Below are 13,916 nucleotides of genomic sequence, written 5' to 3' on the forward strand. Positions count from 1 at the left end.
TCATGCGCCAGAGTTTACACCTCTATCCATACAAAATTCAAACGCGGCAACCCCTCAGCGCCGCTACCATCGCTGCACGAGATACATTCGCTAACGATATAGTGCACAGGATTGATGACGGCGATATGCATGTGGGCAGCATTTGGTTTACTGACGAAGCTTATTTTTACCTGGACGGCTTCGTCAATAAACAGAACTGGCGCATATGGGGAACCGAAAAGCCCCATGTTGCAGTCCCATCGTCCCTGCATCCTCAAAAAGTACTGGTCTGGGCCGCCATTTCTTCCAAAGGAATCATTGGCCCATTTTTCAGATCCGAAACGATTACTGCATCACGCTATCTGGACATTCTTCGGGAATTTGTGGCGGTACAAACTGCCTTAGACGACACTGCGAACACCTCGTGGTTTATGCAAGATGGTGCCCGGCCACATCGCACGGCCGACGTCTTTAATTTCCTGAATGAATATTTCGATGATCGTGTGATTGCTTTGGGCTATCCGAAACATACAGGAGGCGGCGTGGATTGGCCTCCCTATTCGCCAGACATGAACCCCTGTGATTTCTTTCTGTGGGGACACTTGAAAGACCAGGTGTACCGCCAGAATCCAGAAACAATTGAACAGCTGAAGCAGTACATCTCATCTGCATGTGAAGCCATTCCGCCAGACACGTTGTCAAAGGTTTCGGGTAATTTCATTCAGAGACTACGCCATATTATTGCTACGCATGGTGGATATGTGGAAAATATCGTACTATAGAGTTTCCCAGACCGCAGCGCCATCTGTTGTTGAAAATTGTAACTACTGTAATTTCGAAAGTTTGTCTGCCTGAAAATGTACTGTTGTCCCAAGCATATTGCAACAAACGGTGTATTTCTATCGCTGCTCGTTTAGTTTTTATTGCCGTTTCAAATATACCGGTCATTTTTGAAACACCCTGTAAGAACACCGCCAATTGTAAATTTACACCTACAGAAGAGCAATCACAAGCAGACGTCCAGCTTCGATAATAAATAGTCGATTGCCTCTTGGGTCGCCATTAGGAAATCCCGTGGGTCACCCTCGTATGCCCTTAGTGGGCATTCCTGAACGATGTGTTTGACCGTCTGTCTCTCAGCGCCACAGTCGCAAGCGGCCGAAGGAAGTTTACCCCATCTGTGTAAGGAGTCGGCGCATCTCCCACAGTTGGTTCTGATGCGATTAAGAGTTGACCAAACTTTGCGAGGGCAATCAAATCCTTTTGGTTTACTAAAGATGCATGGCATACTGTGGCAGGTTACTGCTGTTCTGCTCTCCCATTCCTCTTTCCATCGGTCATTTATTTTAAAGTTGGTTTGATGCAGAGCCTGTGCGGTCTTTAGTGGAGGATGCCTAGACCGGAGTAGGTTTCCTTGGATGTCGTGAGTATCTTCATGGATTTTTAATTGAGGGTTGGTCATGATTTTTTGAAATTCTCTAACCAGAGCGTGTTCACGGCGTAGGTTTGGAGGGGCTATGTTACTGAGAACGGGCAGCCACACTGTAGGAGTTGGCCTGATTGTGCCTGATATAATACGCATTGTTGCATTAAGTTGGCTATCTACCATGTGTGTGTGTTTGCTGTTGAGCCACACTGGGGCACAGTATTCTGCCACTGGATACACCAAGCCAAGTGCGGATGTTCTTAAGGTAGATGCTGTGGAGCCCCAAGTGGTGCCACAGAGCTTCTGCAATATGTTGTTGCGTGTTTTAAGTTTCGCTGCAGTTTTCGTCAGGTGTTCTTTGAATGTTAGTGTCCTATCTAGGGTAACCCCAAGGTACTTTGGGTGTTTGTTGTGATTTAGTAATTTCCCAACAAACACCCAAAGTACCTTGAAGTTACCCTAGATATGACACTAACATTCAAAGAACACCTGACGAAAACTGCAGCGAAACTTAAAACACGCAACAACATATTGCAGAAGCTCTGTGGCACCACTTGGGGCTCCACAGCATCTACCTTAAGAACATCCGTAAAGTGTAAAGTTAGTTCGCCTCCACGTGGTGCACCCTGGGTAACGCTAAATGAACTAACACAACTGGCGGCAGACCGAACGAAGAATTCCTGCCCCACATCACAGTCCATCGATAGCAATGAGGAAAAGAAGGACACTCAAGACAGAACCCTGTGGGATGCCCGTCTCCTGGGTCTGTGGAGAACTAAAAGCAGTACCAACTCGAACTCTGAATGACAGATGGATCAGGAACTGGCGGATAAAAATCAAGAGTGGGCCCCGAAGACCCCACTGATGAAGGGTAAGTAAGATGTGATGGCGCCAGGCCGTGTCATAGGCCTTGAGAAGGTCAAAAAACACTGCAACCAAATGGCGGCGCTGGGAAAAAGCCTGCCGAACTGCGGATTCCAAGCGAAGTAAATGATCGATTGGAGACCGTCCCTCTCGAAAGCCACACTGGTAAGGGGACAATAGATCCCGAGATTCGAGGACCCAATTGAGCCGATGGGCTACCATCCGTTCAAGTAACTTACAAACAACATTGGTCAAACTTATTGGCCGATAGCTGTCAACAGATAGGGGGTTCTTACCAGGCTTAAGGACAGGAACCACAATGCTATCCCTCCACTGAGAAGAGAAGTCACCCTGGAGCCAGATACGGTTAAACACCCGAAGAAGATGTTGCTGTTGTGGAGCACTGAGATGTTGAAGCAGTTGGTTATGAATGGAATCTGGACCAGGGGCGGTATCATGAGAAGAAGACAGAGCAGAAAGAAATTCCCATTCAGTAAAAGGTTCGTTGTAAGATTCTGACTCGCAAGGGGTGAAACATAAGGTGGAAACTTCAGCTCGCTGGTTTTGGTGAAGGAAAGCAGCTGGATAGGAGGCTGACGCTGATGCCACTGCAAAATGGGTCGCAAGATGTTCTGCAAGAACTAATGGGTCCGTACAAATGCCATCTGGGAGGTGAAGGCCTGGGAGGGTGGACTGCCGATGGCAACCTTGGAGAGAGTTAAGTGTACCCCATACCCATGACAGAGGGACAGTAGAACCAAGGGAAGAAACGAATCGTTCCCAACATATCCGCTTGCTCTGTTTGATTAAATAACGGGCTTTAGCGCGGAGGCGTTTAAAGGTAGTAAGGCTGGCTACGGATGGGTGCCTCTTAAAGTGTTGCAACGCTCGACGGCGATCACGGATGGCAATGGCAATGGCCGTACTCCACCATGGGACTTGCCGGCGACGAAATGGTCCAGATGAGCGCGGGACAGCAAGGCTAGCAGCGCGAACAATCGCGTCAGACACGTCATGTAGGACATCATCAATACAACCCGACAAAGAGGGAGAAAACACGACCTGTGCAGTGTATAGAGGCCAATCGGCGCGTTGGAAAGACCAACGAGGTAACCTGTCCATCGGGGAGCGGGAAGGGAGCGTGATAATCAACGGGAAATGGTCACTATCACAAAGGTCGTCGTGTGGCGACCAGTGTAATGAAGGGAGGAGAGAGGGAGAAGAAAGAGATAGATCAATGGCAAAAAAGGTACCATGACCGGCACTGAAATGAGTAGGGGAGCCATCATTAAGAAGGCACAGGTCGTGGTCTGCAATAAATTGGTCTATAAGAAGACCTCATCTAGATGGAAAGGCACTGCCCCACAAGGGATGATGAGCATTAAAATCCCCAAGGAGGAGGAAGGGAGGAGGAAGTTGCTGAAGAAGGGCAGTTAAGGCAGCAGGTGTAAGAGTCCTGTCAGGAGGGAGATAAAGATTGCAAACTATGACCGCAGAGTCTAAGTGGACCCTAACAGCAACCGCTTCCAATGTAGTTTGAGGAGGAATCCACGTGCTAGCAATGTCTGTACGGACCAACGTACAAACGCCACCAGAAGCCCGCAGGGGTCCGACCCAATTTCGACAGAAAACACGGAACCCACAGAGAGTCGGTGAGTGAGCATCAGTAAAATGAGATTCCTGGAGAACCACACAAGCTGCAGAGTAGGACGAAAGAAGGGATTTCAATTCCGGAAGGTGATGATAGTATCCATTATAATTCCATTGGAGAACCACAGAACGATGGTTTAAATGGGGGCTGAACACGCTAAATCCAGTCATACCGCCGGGTCCCCACCCGTCACCGACAAGGAGGGGGCGACATCCATGAACGACAGGTCAGAATCCGGTTGTGAAGTCGGGGAAGGGACCTCCGGTGACAGCAGAGGCTCTTTGTCCCGGGACTTATGTTTCTTCTTCTTTTCAGGCTGAGATCGAGGAGGGCTGTGTGGCATAAAAGAGCCAGCTGCAGCAAGATCAGGAACAGAAAGAGACCGGGCGACCTGGGGGCCGACAGACCGCGGCTCTCGCGGTCGTCGCGCGGCAGCAGACCTTTGGCCTGGAAGGTGCCGGGAAGGGGCATCCCGGGAGAGGCGCTCTTGACCGGCAGACGCCGAAGGAGTGGGACACTTCTCCGGCTGGGGAGGGGGAGCAGCGCCCAGAGGAGAAGGTGTGGGAGCCGCAGGGGAGGGGGGGAGGAGAGGGGTCTGGGATGGGGGTAAGGAAGGGGGAGGAAGGGGTGTAGATGTAACCAAGGCGTAACTAGATGTCATGGACACAGGGTGAAGTCGTGCATATTTCTTACGATCGAGGGACTTATACTCCTGTATCTTTTTTTCCTTCTTATATACTGGGCAATCTGGTGAACGTGGAGAATGACTACCATGATAATTTACACACACAGGAGGGGGAACACAGGGACTCCCCTCATGGAGTGGACGTCCACAGTCACCACAGAGAGGGGCCTGTGAACAGCGGGAAGACATGTGTCCAAAACGCAAGCACTTAAAACACCTCATAGGAGGTGGGATGTATGGCTTCACATCACAGCGATAGAGCATAATATTAACTTTCTCAGGGAGGGTATCCCCTTCAAAGGCCAGGATAAAGGCACCAGTATCAATACGATTGTCTTTAGGACCCTTCTGAACACGCCAAACAAAGTGAACACCTCGCTGTCCGAGATTGTCCCGAAGTTCCTCATCAGTTTGAAGGATGAGGTCCCTGTGAAAAATCACACCTTGTACCATATTTAGAGACTAGGGGGGGGGGTAATGGACACAGGAATTGTGCCAAGATGGGTACAGGCACGAAGGGCCGCAGATTGGGCAGCTGAAGCAGTTTTTATCAGCAATGAACCCAACCGCATCTTGCTCAGGGAGTCCACTTCGCCAAACTTGTCTTCAATGTGTTCCACAAAGAATAAAGGTTTGGCATTGGTGAAAGTATCTCCATCAGTCCTGGTGCAAACTAGATAACGGGGGAAAGGTTTTGCCCCTAGCCGACGGGCCTGACCTTATTCCCAGGTGGTAGCCATGGAAGGGAAGGCCGAAGGGGCAAGAGAAGCAGCAGTTGAGGAATCAGTTCCACGCAGAGAGACGGCCGCAGAAGAACGGCCAGAGTTCTGGACCCGTATGCGTTTCATTTGCATAGCGTCCGCCCTGATACAACCCACTCCGATCAGGGGCTCTCCTCATGGGCGCCACCCAGCCACAGCAAGGGCCGTCTGGCACGGCGGCCATTGCCGGGAGTTCCGATGCTCCAGGATGACGAGCAACCACTCCAAGGCATGCATGAGGAGGTCACAGCTCAGGTATCAGAAGTGTGATCCCTGTGTGTTCAGGGGGCTCAACCAAAAGGGTACATAGCGACCCCACCACACGGGCTGGCTACCGTGCTGGCTATGCACCCTAGTATCAGACAACGACGTGAAAGAAAAGGTGGAATGTACTAGGAGGGCGCACGTCGGAGACACTAGGTAAGGTGCTCTTCCCCAAATGGCTCACATTACGGAGGAAAAATTTTGTAATGGAGGTCAAACCCCAGAGGGGGACCAAGGAATGCCAAAAGGAGTAGATGATTATGCAACAAAGCCGAATTGGAAAAGCAACAGAACCAGGAGGATAGCGGGGGCCAACATAAGCAAGGACACCAAGAGAGGGAGAGGAGAGGGCGAGGGGAAAGGAGCAAGGAGGGGAAAGGAGGGGAAGGGAAAGGAAATGCAGCCCTGGAGAGAAAGAAGGATGCAATGGCTCGGGGCCCCGTGCTCGCCACGCACGTATCCACAAAAGAGTTGTGGACCCCCTGGCCGGCCGCTGGTGGCCGAGTGGTTCTACGCGCTTCAGTCTCGAACCGCGCGACCGTTACGGTCGCAGGTTCGAATCCTGCCTTGGGCGTGGATGTGTGTGATGTCCTTAGGTTAGTTAGGTTTAAGTAGTTCTAAGTTCTAGGGGACTGATGACCACGGTAGTTAAGTCCCATAGTGCTCAGAGCCATTTGAACCATTTGGACCCCCTGGGGGGGACTTAATGAACTGTTTGCATGTAGTGGTGCATCGATAGTGCGGTTGACGATTCTTTATTCATATTCGATGAAAAGATGCTAAGATTTGCATTTATAGGAGTAGGTTAGATGGGATAGTTTGTGTTACACAGAGGTGGGGATCGTATATTCGAACATTGTTTTTGGAGATAACTGACTTTTTAGTGAGATTTATTAAGTTATAAAACGGTTAGAGATCCGCGTGAAGAGTGACAGCTGGGGGCTGTACACTAGCTGATGGTACTTATGATGAGGCTGATGGAGATGGCAGAGCTCTAGTTGTGTTACTGCTGGCAGTGTTGCTATGTAAGGTGGTGGACTAGTGGCTGAAAAACAGAAGGCTGGCTTGCTTATCGGTTGTGGAGTTATGACGGGGGGGGGGGGGGGGAGGGGGAACGAGAGGTAAAAGGTGGGGGAAAGGTGGGAAGAACCGGCAGGTATAATGAATATTGGGTAAAGGTATATGTGTTGAAGTGAGACGATGGAGGCGCGAAGACAGAGATATGAAAATTGTGACGGCGGTAACAGGCAATGGCGCCAGAAGGCGAAGATAATGAATGTGGCTACGACAAAGGGGGCTGGCGGTAAGGATGATGATGGCGGGGAGAGTTTTTTCCACATCATGGATGCAACGCGGAGAGTAGTCAAGCGCTTGCTTTTCGGACAGAAGAGGAGGATTTCTTCCCTACGCTGGCAGCTAATGAGTTAGCATTATAGTTGCTCTATCCAGTCCAGTCAACAATCGCAACTTTACAAGTAGGCATCGAGATACACTCGTAGCTGCTTGAGGTTGAGGCATACAGTTGTGATGCGTACAAGTGTGTACTGTTGTTCACCCAGTTGATGCAGATTAAGTCCTATCCCTCTCTCTCACTTCCTCCCCCCCCCCCCCACACACACACACACAGACACTACTACTGCACATTGCGGCGAAGAATGTGCAAGCCTTCTTCGCAGAACGACAGGCGTCACTACTTTCCTTGTCTGCACATTCACCTAATACGTCGGCCACTGAGCATCTGGACTGTAGTTAGTCGGCAATTTCTTCGTCACACGGTCCTCCAGGAACTACTGTAGATCATTTGCGGTCTCTCGTAGAAACAACGAGAAGGAAGAATTCTCAAGAATATACTCAGGCATGCTTTCAGTCGCAGTAACGACGTCTAGAGGCTTTGACTTCAGCGTGGGGAGCTTCATACTGTGTGAGTTTTTTTCACTACATAATATGTGATATAAAGTCTTTTTTAGCCACATTTATCGCTTTCGGTGATGTATCTTCCACAAGCATCGATAAAAATAACTACTACATTAGGAAACACACTTGTGCTTATATTTCCCAGTTTATTATGTTACACTACCTCTGTTTCGGGTTACAAGTCCATTTTCTTAGAAAGAGTATGACGTGGATTCTATCTAGCTTGTGACGTGCGAAATTTCTTCAAAACTAAAATATTCAATATCGCGCAAATATAAAATTCATTATAGGAAATGCATTCCATCTGTTTTTACATACAGCAAAATCTTTTTATGTCACCTTATGCACACACATTTTTCCACATACTTATGCCATCAGTGAGGTCATGTTTTATTGAGTTTTTAATCGCCAGATGTTAGGCTTTGGAGGATCTTCAGTATCTAGTCAGACAGTTTGTGACAGTATGTGTCGTTTTCATGCCTCTCTCTTAGACGCAGGAAAAAATCAGTTCCCATAATTTGTTCTGCAGTCATGGCTGCGATTAGAGCATCAAAAACCAAAGGATGAAACTAATTTTGGGGTGTGTACCGCTCACAGAAATTCGTCTAAAGATGGTGACGGTTTATGAGAAAACCTGTCCGATTGTTTAAGCAATTTACTAAATGGGAGGTTGAATTGAACTGAAGGCATACTTGCCTTAAAGATGATACTCACGAAGGGCATTCGAATACTGCAACCACAGACGTAAACATTGAGAGAGAGAGCGGAATAGCTTATTAGACGATTGGAGAGTTGAGATGTGTGGAACAGCTCTCTTCAGGCACAATTTAAAGAAAGTGTATGGTGTAATTGTAAGGTGTCAGGCAAATCCAACACCTTTCATGAAAACCCTGACATGATAAGCAAATCCAGTAGTATGTCACATAGCTCCGAATAAATCGTGACATTAAATTAACCAAAGTAATACGAGTAACGAGTGAGCAAATGGAATACCACAGACTAACACAAGAATACCTTCCCACCGTGAGACAGACGCAGATCCGAGGGGAGAAACGAGAACAGAAGCCGAGAGCAGAACCGTGTTAAGCTGGAAGGCCCTACGATAAGGGACGGACACCCACGTTGCCAGCTAACCGCTAGGACCACCCCAGCAGCAAGTTTTAACGTGAGACTTTTTCGCGTCTCTGTTACGTCAGGACCACCCCCCAGCCCATGTTAAAAGCTAGAGCCCTCCAGAAGAACAGTATAGATATTACGATAACACAAAAAGGGCCACCGCCAGCCGCAAGTTTTAGCGTGAGACTTTTTCGCATCTCTGTTACGTTGCAAACTTTAAAAACATTGCCCCACCACGAAAAGTATAACGTTTCTCATTGGATAGACAGAATTTTTGTAGGCGGAGCTTAAGGTTAACATTGAGACCCTGATTGGTCAGATGAAAACACAGCCAGATAGTTTTTTTAAACCAACTTTGGTAAATTGTAGTAAGGAGAAATTAGGAGGGAGTTGCTTCCGAGACGGCGAGGTGAGCGGAGCTGTGCTGTCCGCCACCCCCTGACGAACACCGACAAGGTAATGAACACACGCGATGCCGCATAACAGCGCATAAAGCTTCACTCAGAACTGCAGAAGTCTCATCTGTTACACCCCCTTTTTGCGTGATACTAGTGTCGATCGTCAATTAAAGCTCATGGTGTTCACATTTGCCACTTGAAGTAAAAATCTGAAATGCGATGATTTTTCTGTTATATAGTTATTGGGAAGCCACATCAGCCACTGTAATTTACGACAAGTTAGATAAGTAATTAAAATTAATTGAGGGTCACTGTAGACCATTTTGATAGTTTTCTCTTTTGTGAAACTTAATTTAAACCTAGATTATAGATGTGATATGGCATAGGTCATCCTTCGATCCATTGTAGAACTTGGAAACCCATTGAGGGAATATTCGTTCACATTTTTGTTGAATGCAGTTGGTTTTTACCATCCTGTATTAAAACATTTCCTTTTATCAATAGTGCAATTTATAAACAATGTTTTGTGAGTAGAATAAAATTTCCAATGGTAAACTTAACTGCTTTTTCGACGTTATTTTACCGGATAACAAAAATAGTAAAGCCTTGAACCCCTTCCACTAAATTTAGTTAGTATTAAGATTCTTTTACAGGGAGTACAGTGGAGCTGACGCTGAAATCATTAAGTATTTGATTATATCATCGCTAGTCTCACTGAACTCTTCTGAACTCTACATGTCATGTGTGGTCTGGCGTCTCCTTACCAGCAACAGGTCCCAGGTTCAAACTAGTCAATTCCCTAAAAAACACGCTCAGAGCGTCGTTGCGCGAAAGTGGTAGGGAGACACGACTTAGAACAAACAGACACCACGCAGAATGTTAGATAATATAAATGAAGAACTGACTATGAGAAGTCTATGCGTAAGATGGTTGCGCACTGGTTGAGCGTTGATCAAAACGAAATGCGGCAACTAATTGCTCAGCAGTGGGTGGACCATTTTAAAAAGAATCCAATCGATTGGGTGCGCTCAGTTGTTGCTGTGGGCGATACCTGGGCCCACCACGGCATTGCCGTCGATGCAGTGAATGAAAGCTGGTGATCCTACACCAAAAAAGTGAACTGAATTTCACCTATTGGAAATGTTATGGATAGTATTTTCTAATATAAAAAAGCGATTCTCGACATGTACTCTGCGCCAATTGACAAAAATTACGTAAGGCATGGATCACAAATGGAGAAAAAAAATCATGTTGCTTCATGGTAACTCATCAGCTCTCAAAGGTGCTTTGGAATGGAAAATTCAGAGATTTGTAGTACGAGTTGTTCAAACAGCCATCCTATTCACCAAACGTGACACTCTGATTGGCATTTATTACATTTATAAGATGTTTATAGTCGCTTATGACGGCTGTAGAAGCGAATTTGGCAGATTTGAATCGCAGTTTAGAAACAAGATTTATCGACTGAAGAAAACAATTTAAATAAAATTGCGATTTGTCAAAACAAAACTGCATTTCTTGTCTAGAAAGCACAGTCTTTACTAAAATGACCACAAGGTTTCACTTTTCTCCCACCGAGCGAGGTGGCGCAGTGGTTAGCAAACTGGACTCACATTCATGAGGACGACGGTTCAAAACCCGCGTCCGACCATCCTGATTTAGGTTTTCCGTGATTGCCCTAAATCGCTTCAGACAAATGCGCAGTATGGATCCTTTGAATGGCACGGCCGACTTCCTTCCCGATCCTTCCCTAATCCGATGGGATCGATGACCTCACTGTTTGGTCCCCTCCCCCATATCTACCAACCAACCAACTTTTCTCCTGTAAATGGAGCCATTTCGATTAGTTGGCTTCTACAGAACGAAAAAAACTGGGTTAATCATTTTTCCGACGAAGTTAACTGCGGATTACTCTTCCGGCAATTAAAATTACTGTAATTACTGTTATATGTGTGGTGTCTGTCTTTGCGAAGTATCCGAAAGAGCAGACAACACACATTCATGATTCCGCGGCTGTGTATACACGGTGAACATGAATAAAATCGACAGACTGCAGGGACGGATTCCTAACTGGAAATGGAGGAAAAAAGGTTCTATGAACATGTGTCTGGAACGACAACAAATCAACCCGGAACACAGTACAGAACCGCATCGCACCCGTGTCACAACAGATGGCCAAAGTGGCCTCCATGCGATGAAAATGCACGCGTTCACACGTCTCATCATGGACTGCCGCACTCTTTCGCACGTTCCGGCCTATCTCCGTATAGCGTCACAGGCGTCGTGAAGACGCTGTTGGAAATGCCGTGTGGTTAGGGCCTCTCGTCGGGTAGACCGTTCGCCTGGTGCAAGTCTTTCGAGTGGACGCCACTTCGGCGACTTGCATGTCGATGGGGATGAAATGGTGATGATAAGGACAACACAACACCCAGTCCCTGCGGGGATAAAATCTCCGACCCAGCCGGGAATCGAATTCGGGCCGTTAGGTATGAGATTCCGTCGCGCTGACCACTCAGCTACCAGGGGCGGACAAGACGCTGTGGAAGGGGCTGCACATCAGGAACTGATTCAGCATACGCAACGCTTTCCAGATGCCTCCAGAGGTAAAAATCCAAAGGGTTTAAGTCCTGTGATGTAGCAGATGCTACAGGTCGTCCGCCTTCTATCGATCGTCCGGTGAAGATGTTGAGATGTCGGCGAGCTGCAATGCTGAAGTGGGGTGGTGCTCTGTCATGCAGAAGCCACATAGCCTGTTGTATTGCCAAAGGTACATTAAAAAGCAGTGGAGGCAGAGTACTCCGTAGGAAGTACAGTACGTGCCTCCGTCGAGGCGTTGTTGAATAATAATCGTCAAAAAATTTGGTTGCCGCCTATCCCTGTCCGCACACTGATGCTGAACCGATGCCTGAGAGACGCCTCAACCATTACCCGAGGATTGTCTGTAGTCCACAGATGACGATCATGCAGATTTATGATGCCAGTTCTGGTAAAGGTTGCTTCGTCGGAAAAAGGGGACTGATGACAGAAATCCCATAATTGGGATGTTCTGGTGCAATAACCACTGACAAAATCCTTTCCCATATAGGGAAATCCGCTGCTGATAATCCTTGCACTTGTTGCAGGGGATAGCAATAGTAGAGGTCGACAATGCACGGTACGCATTATCGGACTTCGGCTTACACCACGTTGGCGGGCCACTTGTCTGGAGCTTAATATCCCGTAGACCCAGTCCTCCAAATCTGGTGTACGCTCAGTCCGCAACCTCCCTTCACGTTCGTCCGTCTCAAAGGACCCATGATCACACACACGCCCAAAAAGGGCTTGAAATATTGTGTGATGTGGATGGCGTCTGTGAGGATACTTATTTGGTACAGCCATGCTGCATCTCGACCATTTCCATATACTTAGCCATACGCAAACACCATCTTGGTTTCTTTCTGACATGAATGCCGGACCATTCTGCTGCTTGCAGAACGCTACGTCAGTCACACGGCCTTCAACAAACAAGGTACACATGGCACGTCGTCAGAGGAACTGTCATTCGTCAGCGCTATCTACCGTGGGAACGACGTGTTTCTGGACACATTTTCATAAGACCTTTTTTCCTCCATTTCCAGTAAGGAATTCGTCCCTGCAGTTTGACGATTTTATTAATGTTCGCCCTGTATACACGATGAAAGAGAATTACCGATACCAGCCGCACGGAAGCATTGAAATAATTAAATGGCGACAAGTAAAAATTTGCGTCGGACCGGTACACGAAACCGGATTTCCCGCTTTATGCGAACGGTCTTCTCAATGCTTCAGCTATCCGAGCACACCTCACGTCCAACGCAAATTCTCTACCTTTCGCACACCTCTTATGTAGCACTCTCTATTCACTATCCTCATTGCTCGCAGAATTAGCAGGATTCCTGCAAGAAGTCGGACCTAGGGTGCATCCACACTGAGGATATACACTCCTGGAAATTGAAATAAGAACACCGTGAATTCATTGTCCCAGGAAGGGGAAACTTTATTGACACATTCCTGGGGTCAGATACATCACATGATCACACTGACAGAACCACAAACACATAGACACAGGCAACAGAGCATGCACAATGTCGGCACTAGTACAGTGTATATCCACCTTTCGCAGCAATGCAGGCTGCTATTCTCCCATGGAGACGATCGTAGAGATGCTGGATGTAGTCCTGTGGAACGGCTTGCCATGCCATTTCCACCTGGCGCCTCAGTTGGACCAGCGTTCGTGCTGGACGTGCAGACCGCGTGAGACGACGCTTCATCCAGTCCCAAACATGCTCAATGGGTATATACACCTCAGTGTATATCCACCTTTCGCAGCAATGCAGGCTGCTATTCTCCCATGGAGACGATCGTAGAGATGCTGGATGTAGTCCTGTGGAACGGCTTGCCATGCCATTTCCACCTGGCGCCTCAGTTGGACCAGCGTTCGTGCTAGACGTGCAGACCGCGTGAGACGACGCTTCATCCAGTCCCAAACATGCTCAATGGGGGACAGATCCGGAGATCTTGCTGGCCAGGGTAGTTGACTTACACCTTCTAGAGCACGTTGGGTGGCACGGGATACATGCGGACGTGCATTGTCCTGTTGGAACAGCAAGTTCCCTTGCCGGTCTAGGAATGGTAGAACGATGGCTTCGATGACGGTTTGGATGTACCGTGCACTATTCAGTGTCCCCTCGACGATCACCAGTGGTGTACGGCCAGTGTAGGAGATCGCTCCCCACACCATGATGCCGGGTGTTGGCCCTGTGTGCCTCGGTCGTATGCAGTCCTGATTGTGGCGCTCACCTGCACGGCGCCAAACACGCATACGACCATCATTGGCACC

The sequence above is a fragment of the Schistocerca nitens genome, chromosome 3, assembly GCF_023898315.1.
Source record: "Schistocerca nitens isolate TAMUIC-IGC-003100 chromosome 3, iqSchNite1.1, whole genome shotgun sequence".
NCBI classification, from domain to species: Eukaryota; Metazoa; Arthropoda; class Insecta; order Orthoptera; family Acrididae; genus Schistocerca; species Schistocerca nitens.